Genomic DNA, 13471 nt, shown 5'->3' with positions numbered 1-13471 from the left:
AACACAATTTTATTCACTGTTCTGAATAAACCACTTGTTTTTCTCCATATTTGGATTGTCCTCATAGAGAGTTACGGAAGCCATATTTATTTTATGTACAATAAAGTAATGTTTTCAGTAGTGATTCTATATTCTATCTAATTTGCCACAGGTTAACTAAGGTGTAGTGTTGGGACAGTAAAAACCTTGTGAAAAAATATTTTCCTCTGCCTTTATGGGTTGTATGAATTGCAAAAAGCTCTTTGTGTGTTCTAAACAGATTTATAAGTTGGTTTACATTTTCATTCTGTGGAAGAAGCCTTCAAGCTAATGAAAATCTGATAGTACAGTTCTATAAATAAGTGCCCTTATGCTGCAAGGATCTGTTGAAAAAAAATTAAAGGTCTTTTTCTAGTGCAGTGTGTCTAGTAGTCCTGAATGCTAGGATTATGCATCTGAACCCGCAAGTTTCTTGCAAAATATCACTCATCTTTCAACTCTACCTCCTTCCCAGTAGGCTTGCTCCTGCCCCCTCAGTTTTTCTTTTGCAGCCAAGTTGCTCAGATGTGTTTCTGATCTGCTCTGTGGTTTTATTATTCTCATTTTTTTCCTGTCATTTTAAGTTGGAGGATCAGTACCCAGAGGTTTCCTCTTGTTAGGACCTGCCTGGGAGAAGATTCAGACTTGCGCAGCAGAAGTTTGCTGCTAGCAGGAGCAGCCCTCTGGGACACCTGTCTAGCCAGCCTGCTGTAATGTTTTTGGAGTTGGGTAGCTGTCCCCTGAGTTGCTGATTTATCAGGAGCTTGAACGCAGGCTGTTTGACTCCTTCCCAGCTTGGCTGGGATTAATAACAGATTAGCTGCGTGGTCCACCCCCTGCCGTGGTGAGAGAGTTTCCGGGAGTTGAGGCTCAGTGGACTGCTTTGGTATGTCCCTAGCATTCAGGACTACTAGACACATTGCACTAGAAAGAAAGATTTGGTTCTTACATTGATAATCTTCTTTCACTTTCCTTTGGTCTCAATTTCAGTCTTTGTCTGACTGAAGAATTTCTTTGTCTCGGCTAAGCTGGAATAAAAAGGGATGTCAAGTCTGAGTTCCTTCTTCTTAGCCATAAGCTCCATAAGAGTTAGTGCTGGTTGCACACAGTTATGTATGATTTTGATAGTGTTATACTTGTTTCAGAGCAGGACAGAAGTATAGTGTTGACTTCTTCCCGTTGCCCTCCTTCCAGTGATGTTTTCTATTACAGTGGTTCTTGACTGCTTTTGTACAAACTGAGGGGGCAGGAGCAAGCCTACTGGGAAGGAGGCAAAGTTGAAAGATGAGTGGTGATATTCTGCAAGGAACTTGCGGGTTCTGACGCATAACCCTAACACTCAGGACTGCTAGACAAAAGATTATCAAGGTAAGAACCTAATCTTTCTTCATTTTTTTTTTTTCTTTTTTGTTTTGGTCTCAGCTGTCATATGGATCAAATCACCTCTGAGTAAGAGCAGATTTTAAGGAGATTCTTGTAAGTTTGGTTGTCCTAATAGTAGAAAAGGAAGTTGTACATAAGAAAGGCTTAGTTATTTTGATCTGGTTTCACTGGTTCTTGGCCAGTTCAATACTTGGATGCTTGTTTATTCTTTCTGCCAACTGATTTTCTTGTGACATTTAATTAAGTAAGCAGTATTTCTGTTGAAAATAAATAAGTCCAGTTTATACCGCACACCTCAAACAATCAAGAGATTCATAAGCACAGATCCTCCTTTTGTACCTCTGCAATGGCTTTGATTCTAGGTATTTCCAGCTAATTAAGCCAGTGAGGCCTGATACTTAAATTGCCTTCTAGAGGCTAACCAGGCATATTTAGCAATTAACCAGATAGCACTGCCAGATATGTCTGGTTAGCACCCAATGAAAAGCAGTATATCAAGCCTTAATAAACTTGAGGCTTTCTAAGGTGGATCCAGCATTTGGTTAAGTGCCAGTAGTCAGCACGTAACTGGCCAAGGTCGCCACATAACTAAGACCGCATAAAAGTCCTTATGCGGTTTGCTTTAGCCAGTTAAGTGCTAAATATTGTACATAACTGGCTATGGTTTCACCAACACCATGTACCTGGAAATTCAGTGCAGGAGTCCAGACAAGTCCCGACATTTGAATTTCTGGGAATAACACCAGCAGTGGTCAGCAAAACTCTGATGATCACCAGCTGACTATCAGGCCCTTTTTGCTTCTTCTTGTGGGGTTTGTTTGTTTTTTTGTGGTGTAAGTACCGCTGCTGGTCATTTTTTCCATCTGAGTCAAATACATATATTTGTGCAGTTGATGAGTGGTCAGTGCAGGATCCAAAGCAAGCAAGGGAAAGAGTAGAAAAAGTACTAGGGGAAGGGTTGGGTTTTGTTTCTCAATGTTTATCCAATAAACACTGTTTACAGTTTTTGCAATGGGGTGATTTGTTAGTATTCATTGGCTAAAACTTAAAATCAGAAGCCCTAAGAATGTTTAGCTGCTTTCATGTATGAGTCATCCTGTTGACCGGAAAGGAAGCATTCTCTTCCCTTAAAATCAATTCCACAGGTCCCATTCACACACAAATTCCTTAAAATCTGACGTGTTGTAATGTAGAGGGTGTCCTGAGGATAATAGTAGAAACTGAATGAGCTCTGTCCTAATGTCACAGTCAGACATCCAGAAAAAGCATAATCATAGTCTTGAAATTGGTTCCTTCCCTGACTTGTGGAAGTCAGCTGCTGTTCTCCCTGTTCTTAAAAAAAACAAACCCCAAAACAACTATATTTGGTTCATCTATTCCAAATAATTACCGCCCTATATTAAACTTATGTTATGCTTGCATGTCAAAGGTTCTGGAAAAAATTGTCATTCAGCTAACATCGTAGTCAGAGAAGTCATTAGCCTTGCACCATCCTAGACTGTCTGGGTTTAGAGCTCACTTTAGCGCTTAGACTGTATTAACTGCATTATTAAGCAAGCTACATTTTCATTTAGATAAACATAAGAAAATATTAACCATGTCCATTGATCTATTCAATCTTATGGATCACGCCTTGTTCTCTGGAACAGTTCATTCTTGGTTCACCCCATTCCTTCTGCACCATTCGTTCCAGGTTATTACTGCTGATTCTAAGTCTTGAAAAACAAAAAACTGAAATGTGGTGTCCCAAGCCTTTTCCCCATTCTCTTTAATCTCTTTCTTAGCCCTCCTCCCCCCTTCTTCTTTTATTCAGTCTACTGGAATTTCATCATATTTTTATGCTGATGACATTCTTCTCATTTATCCTACTGATCCCTCGTCTCCTAAAATAGTTCCTCTACAGCAGGGATGTTAAAGTCCATCCTCGAGGGCCGCAATCCAGTTGGGTTTTCAGGATTTCCCTAATGAATATGCATGAGATCTATTAGCATACCATGAAAGCAGTGCATGCAAATAGATGTAATGCATATTCATTGGGGAAATCCTGAAAATCTGGCTGGATTGCGGCCCTCAAGGAGGGACTTTGACACCCCTGCTCTACACAGGCTTGTCTTCTGTCAAGCTCTACAGGCTTGTCTTCTGTCAAGTCACAAATTGACTACGAGAGCATAAATTAGTTTTAAATAAGGATAAGACCGTCGCTTACTGGTTCACCAAAGCTCTGTTGAGACCTACAATTCCTGTAAATCGCTTTGGAGCTCAAATTACCCCAGTATCTAGCTTTCACTACCTTGGAATCATTTTGAATTCTTTGTCCTTTCAACCTCAGATTTCTAATTATCAAAAATCAGGTTTTTTTTAATTTTCTGACAATAACTATGCCTTATCTGTCACTTCTTCAATCACAACAATTTCCATGCGCTCATTCTTTCACTATTTGTCTCGAGAGTTGATTATTGCAATGTTATCTGTGCTGGACTACCACACTACTTCCTCAAAGAGCTTCAAACATTACAGAACACTGCTATTAGACTACTCTGCTACATAGGTCAGAGAGCATGTAACTTATCTATTGAAGAAGCATCATCAGTAGAGCAGAGGGTTACCTTCAAAGACAGCAGTACTCACTTTCAAAACCTTTCGTCAGGGACACCAAGTGTATTTATCTAACCTTACGATCTCATATTCTCCTAATCAAACTCTCTGCTCTTTAAATGATCAACGACTTGTGTTACCTAACCCTAATGCCGCACAACTTGAATTCATTAGCCACAGTGCTTTTTACTTTTTGTCTGCTTATAACTGGAATGATCTTCCTCTTTCCCTCCACAATAATACATCATTTAAGAGCTTTAAAGCAGAACTGAAAACTTGATTGTTTAATCTATATATATATAAAATCGGAGGTATGTATGTGTGTGTGTATGTGCCGCGATCACGCAAAAAAGGATTGACCGATTTGAACGAAACTTGGTATGCAGATCCCTCACTACCTGGGGTGATATGTTCTGGGGGTCTCACGGCCCACAACTCTATGTTGCTTGCTCAAGGGTGGGTTCACCCAAGAATTTATATGTTCTTGCTCCAGGAGGTGAAACTAAAATTGTTGTTTATAATCACGTTTTGCGTTAGTTGTATTGTATTCATTTTGTCAAATATTTCACTTTATTATTTGAATATTGTACTTTTTATTAAGCTGTAAAAAAATACTTTCATTCACCACTATAAAGTATCTTTATTTGAATCCATTTACAGTGTTATTGCTATAATTAAATACCCGTGCAACGCCGGGGCATCAGCTAGTAAGGTATATAACAATACTGACTTGTTATAAATGTTAGTTTGAGACTCCAGCCTCATTACACTCTACCTCTTCTTCTCCCCTTCTCTTCTTTTCTGTATATATGAATTATTGCCCTATTTTAACTTTTGGAGTTCCTTTCTAACTTAAAATTTAAAATGTTAAACAAAAAAAGAACAACAGTCTCCACAAAAATAGCCAAGTAAGAAAATAAACAATGGAGTCCCAAGGATGTTTCAACCAAGGAAATGACGATTTCAAACAAGACGGCCAGTCTCATTTTGTACAGTCCAAAAGACCCGACATGGTCTGTGTTTCAGCTCAAATGAGCTTGTGTCAGGGGTCGTGTTGAAATTAATACTTTTCCAGTAGATAGGTAAGTCATTCTAGACATGCAGGTTCTCTCCCAATGATTGCGAGCCATCTGCAGATCCACTCTGGATTTTTTCTCTGGTTTTCTTCTACTTCACAGGGAGCTGTGCTGCTACCTTTTCATGGCTTCTAAACAAAACATTTCCATTCTGAGTTTTAGGTCAGTTTTTTGGCATCCATTAATCACTATTCCAAATGTCACTACTAAAGTGATTAATGGATGTCCAAAAATTAACCTGAAACTCAGAATGGAAATGTTTTGTTTAGAAGCCATGAAAAGGTAGCAGCAGAGCTCCCTGTGAAGTAGAGGAGAGTCACAGAAAAAATCTAGAGAGGATTTCATCTGCAGATGGCTCGCGACCATTGGGAGAGAATCCGCATGTCTAGAATTGCTCACCTGTCTACTAGAAAAGATCTTATCAAGTACTAGTGTCGACATGACCCCTGATGCAGGCTCATTCGAGCTGAAACACGGACCATGTTCGGTCTTTTTGATTATACAAACTGAGACTGGCCTTTTTGTTTGAAATCAATAAAAGACTTTGTTCAAATTATTGGTGAACTTCAGCTCTCTTCATTTCCCTGGTTGAAACATCCTCGGGTCTCCATTTTTTGTTTTCTTAAACTTAAATTGTATGCTGCTCTGCTCTATAGTTGTCAGAGCGGTATAGAAAGTGCACAGCTCACTTCCTTGAAGAAAATGTGTATCTACCTAAGTAGTGGTCAAAGAGTAGAACAATGCCTCTCATTGAAAGGGGGGGGAAGCTAGCAATTTATACAGCCTATTGATAGTATCCAGTCTTATTAACTAAGATGATTAAGCAATATAGTGGCACTTCAGCATAGTACATTCAAATTTACCTCTAAATGTTAATTTTAGGTGTACTACTATTTTAAATAATGACAAGGTTGTATTTTAAGTAAATATATTTTGCACATGATTGGTCAATCTCTTGACAAAAAACCCTCCCCTAGGCCTAAGTTTCTCCCAGTACACCCTACCTTGCTTGCACTGTTAACTCTTTCCTGCTTTATGGTATCGCTATGCGGAGCATTCAAACACCTGAAAAAGGGGAGGGAACAAATGGTTTTCTGCGCCCTCAAGAGGTTTCCTGTGTGAAGTTCCAGGATTCTGCTGCTGGCAGCCTCATAAACTTCTAGCTGCGTTTAATGTGCATTCAGCTTGAGAGGGCAGTGGACAAAAAAAAAATGGATAAACTCAAAAGTTTTAAGTGGGCTCATTATGCCCATTAGCTCAAGTGGACTCTGAAGGGAATCACAGAAAAATTTCATGAGACGCAAACTGCATCCAGAAACCGTTTATAGTATCATCTCCTGTATTATTTAAGGTATCATGTACAGCTTCCTTTACTACCCCTGAATGAGAAAAGCAATCGGAATAGCTCAGCTCATATCAATAAGTGGACTAGAGCATGTTCGTTATTTGCTGTTAATGTTTAACTAGCTTATAATAAAATAAGAAACAAATGTATTGTATATATATTTCTCTCTTTCCTAGTGTTGTCCTTACAGTACTGTATTATATTTTTAATGTTGTGATAACTGCTTTTTATGTTTGGCCATGCAGTCCTGCGCAAGGTTTGGAAATGTGTGAAATATCAGTAGTAAATTGGCAGCCTTTAGTAAAAGGTGGTAGCTATGTATCAGTAGCATCTTGTATTAACCCTTTAATGTTTGCAGCATGTTTTGACTGGATCTAGGAGATATGAGCAGATACTGTGAGATCTGAATAGATGACAAGAATGACTAATGTACGCAATCCAAATATCAGAGGTGGAGAAAAGCATTCATATTAATGCTAAACATGTGTTAGGGACTCGCCTCCTTTATTGCCCTTGAGGGTAAGGGCAGGGAAGAATTAGAGATCGCCTGATAGGCTTAGGCCCAGAGACCATAAACGGTACCTAAAGTTAAGTGACTAGATCAGTGTACCTAGCCGGTCTACTTGCTTAACTTAATTATTTAAAAACCTTAATGCTGATAATGAGCAATTAGCATCTCATAATGGGCTAAAATTAATTGGATGGTAGGCGCCTAGTCTGAGGCACTAACCAGAAAGCAGGCATGGTTAGGGGTGGATCGTGAGCATGTTTGGCGTTGTACATATCTAAAGTGGACTTAGGCACCAATATTAAGGCCAAGAAAACCCTGACATAAATGGGGAGGACCTAAGATGAGGACGCCTACTGGTGCCTAAGTCCACTTTCGGCACCATTAGATGTGATTCTATAAATGGCACCTAACGTAAGATTGACATGCGGTAAGTGCCATGTTCCTCAGTGCCTAACAAGTTAGGTGCCATTTTTAGAATCAGGACCTTAATTCCTCAACTTAACTTTCTTGAGTGATGGGTAACATACTTGATTCACATTGAACATTTTCCCTCCTCTCCAGCACAGAGACAATTTATCAAATTTGCAATATTCTCTACTCTTTCTTTCCTAACGGTTACTATATTCACTGTTAAGTTACACCAAAACAGCATTTTGAAGTGCTAAAGAAAGTGGCACTGAGTTGCCTATGTTAAGGGGACCAGGGCAGGATTAATTCATCGAGGGCCCCTAGGCACACAAGTACACTGGGCCCCCTGTCCCGCCCCACCCCACCATGCGCCCAGGCGGAAACAGGAAGCTGTGTCAGAGGGAAGCTTTGAGCAAGCAGCACCGCTTGCAAAATTACAGTTCCCATTGCCTTTCTTACCCGTGTTGCTTGCTTGTCTTACTTTCCGTCGATCGGGGGGAGCCGCGTTGCTGATCGAAGGGGGGGGTGGCCCGCGTTGCCGATCAATGCTGGGAGGGGCCCATCGCCGTTTGGAAAAAACAATGTTGATGTCCTTCTTCATCGGGCCCCCCTGACCATTTCGAGCCCTAGGCACGTGCCTAGTGGGCCTATTGGTTAATCCTGCCCTGAAGGGGACAGAAGCATATCTCATACTGTGTGCATGGAAACTTCTAGATGTTGTTGTTCCTACAGTCTGTCTTCACCAAACCATGCTGGAAATAGCAATTCCATAGCAAAGCAGCAGATGAATCCAGACTAGTGGGTATAGCTCACATCGACCAGCAGGTGGAGATAGAGAACCGATTAACAGTTGGCCCTAAAGCCTGGTGTTCTTTCTGTTGATTCAGTTTTGCTCTATCTCCCAGCAGGGACTGAGCTAGCCCACTAGCTCTTGGATTCTAGCTGCTATCGGAGATTTTGGTGTTCGATTGGACTGCCTCTGTTGAGACTCAGTCTCTTCAGTAGGACAGGGGTGCCTGGCTGATTGGTGCCGGCTTTAGGAGTTACACCTGGGCCCTCCCAGGTCCCTGCTCCACCCTCCCCTCCGAGTGATTGAGGGGTTGATTGGTCCTGCAGGGGTCGTAGGTCTTCATTCCAGTAAAAAAAAAAAAAAAAAAACCCAGTCGACTTCCTGTGTAGTGCTGAGCGTTTGCAATCTTTGCATTTTTTGCCTTCAGTACACTTACCAGCCGTGTCCTGGCGTCTAAGATCGTGGGAGCGAAGTGGTGAGTGTTTCCCTGCCTCGTTGCTTGGGTTTCGCGTGCCGGCGTGTAGGAGTGGTTGGGGGGCGGAGTCGGCAGTCGGCGGCGTTCGCCGCGTGTAAAAAAAAAAAAAAAAAAACGCCGTGCTGGAACGCAGGATGTCTAAGGAGGCAGGTCGCCGGTGTTCGCGCTGTGGGGCGCGCAGAACACGGTCAGGCCTGTGTTCGGCCGAGTGTGAGGCTCCACCGGCAGAAGATGCCTTTATGCAGGCTTGCGAGCTTGCTATTGCCCGGGTCGGTGAGGCAAGGGAGATGTCCCCGGAGCACGAGGGTGAGTCGGAGCTGCGGGGCGCTTCCGTGGCAGTGGGGAGTCCAGCGGCGGCGGGGGAGTCGGGAGCACCAGCGGCAGTCGCGGCCCCGCTCCCCGGTGCGGCTCAGGGCGAGTCAGCGGCGCTTCCGTTTGGTTCATTTTCTCCAGAATTTGTTATGCTGCTACACCGGGCATTTTTGTTGCAGGGTGCGCAGCCCGTCCCGCCGGGGCCGGGGGTCGATGTGTCCCTTCCAGTGCCCTCGACGTCGGCGGTGGTGCCTGGTGGGACAGGCAGGCCGGCTGAGGGCACGGTGGGCTCGCCGGGGCGGTCGCTGCTACCAAAGAAGCGCAGGATTGCGACCGCGGAAGCAGAGGAGATTCTGCCTAGATCCCCTTTTTCTCTTCCGGAATCCTTGGAGGAGGGGGAGGTCCTGGACTGGGATACAGGGGATCCCCCGGGTCAAGATGTGGATGACCCGTCCGCTCTACGTTTGTTTCATAGAGAAGAACTTTCTTCCTTGATTTCGAAAGCTTTACAGGGGCTGAATATTTCTCAGGCAGATACTGCGGTATCAGGTAATCCCCTGATGGCCGGTACACGGAGACCCCCCAAGTCTTTTCCGGTGCATGAAGCCATGCATGAGCTGATCTCGGCGCAATGGGATACGCCAGAGGCCAGTTTACGAGTAACAAAAGCCATGCGGCTCTTGTATCCGGTTGACCCGACTGAACTAGATAAGTTTAGATTACCCAGGGTGGATGCTTTGGTGGCAGCCGTAACTAAAAAGACTACCTTACCGGTGGAAGGGGGTGTGACATTGAAGGATGCGCAGGATAGGAAGATTGAATCTTCCTTAAAAATGTCCTTTGAAGTAGCGGCAGTTACCTTGCAGGCCGCAATCTGCAGCTCTTATGCGGCGCGAGCATGTCTGCAGTGGTCGCAGGTCATGTCAGATACGTTAATGGAGTCTGGGGGTTCTGTTCCCTCGGAGCTGGCAGATTTGGAGTCGGGCTTGGCTTATTTAGCCGACTCCTTGTATGATATTATTAGGGCATCTGCTAAGCAGATGTCTCTGTCAGTGGTATCTCGCAGATCCTTATGGCTACGGCATTGGGCGGCCGATGCAGCTTCTAAGCTTCGGCTGGTGAGACTCCCTTTTAAAGGGGGTTTATTGTTTGGAGAAGATTTAAATAAGCTGGTGAAGGATTTTGGGGATACCAAAACTCAACGTTTACCGGAGGATAGGGCTAGGCCCCCGGTGAGGCCCTCATCGTCTAGACCACGCTTCAGGGATGTTCGGAGATCCAGGGCGGGTAAGCCTTTCTTCAGATCAGCATCTGGTGCGTCCTCTGCTTCGAGACCAAGGTTTCAGCAGAGGGGGTCCTTTCGTACGACGAGACCCTCTTCGGGACAGTCAACACGTACCCCAGCCACTCGCACTCCACAATGACGGGGGCTTGGCTCCCTCCGCCTTGCCCTTAGGGGGCCGGCTTTCGGAGTTCCGGGCGGAGTGGGCCACGATCACGTCAGATCAGTGGGTGTTGGACATTATACAAGAAGGGTACAAGTTAGAGTTTGCCTCTCCCGTCGTAGATTCTTTCTTGGTGTCCCCGTGCAATGGGGCGGCCAAGGGAGACGCGGTCAGATTGACTCTTCAGGGGCTGCTCGAGCTAGGGGCAGTGATACCGGTGCCCCCGGAAGAGGTGGGCACCGGTATATATTCCCTTTACTTCATTGTGCCAAAGAAGGGGGGGTCCTTCAGGCCGGTGCTGGATCTCAAAAGAGTCAACAGATTTCTCAGTGTTCGCCATTTCCGGATGGAGACAGTGCGCTCGGTTATTGCGGCTGTGCGACCGGGAGAGTTCCTCACGTCCCTCGACCTCAAGGAGGCATACCTCCACATTCCAATCTGGCCTCCGCATCAGCGGTATCTGCGGTTTGCGATTCTGGGCCAGCATTATCAGTTTCGGGCAATGCCCTTTGGCTTGGCAACGGCACCCCGCACCTTTTCCAAGGTCATGGTGGTGGTAGCCGCCTTCCTCCGCAGGGAAGGGATTCGGGTACACCCTTACCTAGACGACTGGTTAATCCGCGCCTCGTCCAGACAGGAGAGTGCGGCGGTTACTCAGCGAGTGATTTCTCTCCTACAGTCGTTGGGGTGGATTGTCAACTTTCCCAAAAGTTTTCTGTCCCCATCGCAGTCGTTGGTGCATCTGGGGGTGCAGTTCGACACGGCTCTGGGGAAGGTGTTTCTACCCCGAGACCGGGGGGAGAAATTACAGGCTCAAATTCGCCTACTTCTCGGGACGGCCAGACCGCGAGCGTGGGATTATGTACAGGTGCTGGGTTCCATGGTGGCGACTCTGGAGGTGGTCCCCTGGGCGCGGCACCACATGAGGCCCTTGCAACAGTCTCTGCTCTCCCGCTGGTCTCCAGCTTCTCTGAACTACAATGTGCGTCTCCCATGGAGTCGTCGAGCAGCTCACAGCATGCAGTGGTGGCTCCACGAGTTGCATCTGTGGAAGGGCATGCCGTTGGCCACGCCGGACTGGATAGTGGTCACCACGGATGCCAGTCTGCAGGGTTGGGGGGCCCAATGCCTGCAGGCGTCAGTGCAGGGGAGGTGGTCCGTCCAGGAGGCCCAGTGGCCCATCAATTTGTTGGAGTTAAAGGCGGTCAGGCTGGCGCTGCTAGCTTTTCAGTCACTACTTCAGGACAAGCCGACCAGAGTCTTTTCGGACAGTGTCACGGCGGTCGCCTATGTCAATCGCCAAGGGGGCACCCGGAGTCCGCAGTTAGCAGAAGAGGCAAGAGAGTTGTTTCGTTGGGCGGAGAGGCATGTGCCGCTTCTGTCGGCGGCTTACATTGCAGGTCGCGAAAACGTGCAAGCGGACTTTCTCAGCAGAAATCTTCTGGATCCGGGAGAGTGGGAGTTGTCTCCTCGAGCGTTCAGCCAGCTAGTCCGTCGGTGGGGCTTGCCGGAGATGGATCTCATGGCCTCGTCCCGCAATGCGAAGGTGCCTCGGTTCTTCAGCAGACGCAAGACAGAGGGTTCGGAAGGGGTAGACGCGTTAGCTCTCCCATGGCCTCCGAATTCCCTTCTGTATGTATTCCCGCCGTGGCCCATGATAGGGCGAGTGTTACAACGCATCTCTCGCTTCCGCGGCAGAGTCATCCTGGTGGCTCCGGATTGGCCACGTCGGCCGTGGTACGCAGATCTGATTCAGCTTGCGGTAGGCGAGCGGGTGACGTTCCAGGTAACGCCGGACTTACTGTCTCAGGGGCCCATATGGATAGAAGATCCGGCCCGCTTTGGTCTTACGGCCTGGCTATTGAGCGGTCGAGGCTAAAAAAGAAGGGCTATTCAGAGAGGGTGATCGCCACTCTGCTTAAAGCCAAGAAACTTTCGACGTCAGCCTCCTATGCGAGAGTCTGGAAGATTTTTGAGGCATGGTGCGGTCACCAGGGAGTGGCGCCCTTTAAGACTTCTCTGCCGGCTATTCTTGCTTTCCTGCAGGAAGGCGTGGAGAAAGGGTTAGCCTACAACTCTTTAAAGGTTCAGGTGGCGGCCATTGCCTGTTACAGGGGCCGGGTGGATCGCTCGGCTCTCGCGTCGCAGCCGGACGTGGTCCGTTTCCTCAAGGGGGTGAACCATATCCGCCCGCCGGTAAAGCGTATTTGTCCAGCGTGGGATCTGAAACTTGTCCTTGGGAAGTTGCAGGGGGCACCTTTTGAGCCCCTATCAGCGGCCACGTTGAAAGATGTCACACTGAAAACAGTTTTTTTGGTGGCAATGGCTTCAGCAAGGCGAGTCTCGGAGTTGCAAGCGCTTTCGTGCAGGGAACCCTTTTTGCGTTTCTCGGAGACTGGGGTGACGGTGCGTACGGTGCCGTCCTTCCTGCCTAAGGTTATTTCGTCCTTTCATGTGAACCAGAGTCTGTTTCTGCCATCCTTCAGGAAGGAGGATTGGGGGAAGCGTTTTTTGTCGGTACGGCTTCTGGATGTCCGCCGTATGCTTCTCCATTATTTGGAGGTGACGAATGCTTTTCGCCGGTCGGACCATCTCTTTGTCGCGTTCGCGGGTAAAAACAAAGGGATGGCGGCATCTAAAGCGTCCATTGCGCGTTGGGTCAAGGAAGCTATTGCTTCGGCTTATGTGTTATCAGGGAAGAAGGTACCGGAGCACCTGCAGGCTCATTCCACTCGGGCTTTAGCTACATCTTGGGCGGAGTCCGGGGGGATGTCATTAGAGGAGATTTGCCGGGCGGCCACTTGGTCGTCAGGGAATACTTTTTCAAAGCATTATCGGTTAGATGTAGCAGCCCGTTCAGAGGCGAGTTTTGGTGCGGCAGTGCTGGCAGAGGCGGCATTGGCGTCCCACCCAGTTTGAGTTTGCTTTGCTACATCCCACTAGTCTGGATTCATCTGCTGCTTTGCTATGGAAGGTAAAATTATGGTCATACCTGTTAATTTTCTTTCCTTTAGAAGCAGCAGATGAATCCAGAGCCCCTCCCCATGGGCACGGACTGTGTGTAGGGAATTTAGGGCGTTAGGTTAGCCGGGGCTATGGTTGGTAAGTGTATG

At 46.5% G+C, this 13471-nt stretch overlaps 1 protein-coding gene across 7 annotated transcripts in view; it reads left to right on the top strand.

The window, feature by feature from the left end:
* Positions 1-13471, top strand: part of FAT1 (FAT atypical cadherin 1) — a 363497-nt gene that overhangs the window by 334770 nt on the left and 15256 nt on the right. The window lies entirely within an intron of this gene.

This window comes from Geotrypetes seraphini, chromosome 1 (genome assembly GCF_902459505.1).
Source record: "Geotrypetes seraphini chromosome 1, aGeoSer1.1, whole genome shotgun sequence".
In the NCBI taxonomy this organism is placed as follows: domain Eukaryota; kingdom Metazoa; phylum Chordata; class Amphibia; order Gymnophiona; family Dermophiidae; genus Geotrypetes; species Geotrypetes seraphini.
The sequence above is the reverse complement of the archived record's forward strand: the minus strand, read 5'-3'. Positions and strand labels throughout refer to the sequence as shown.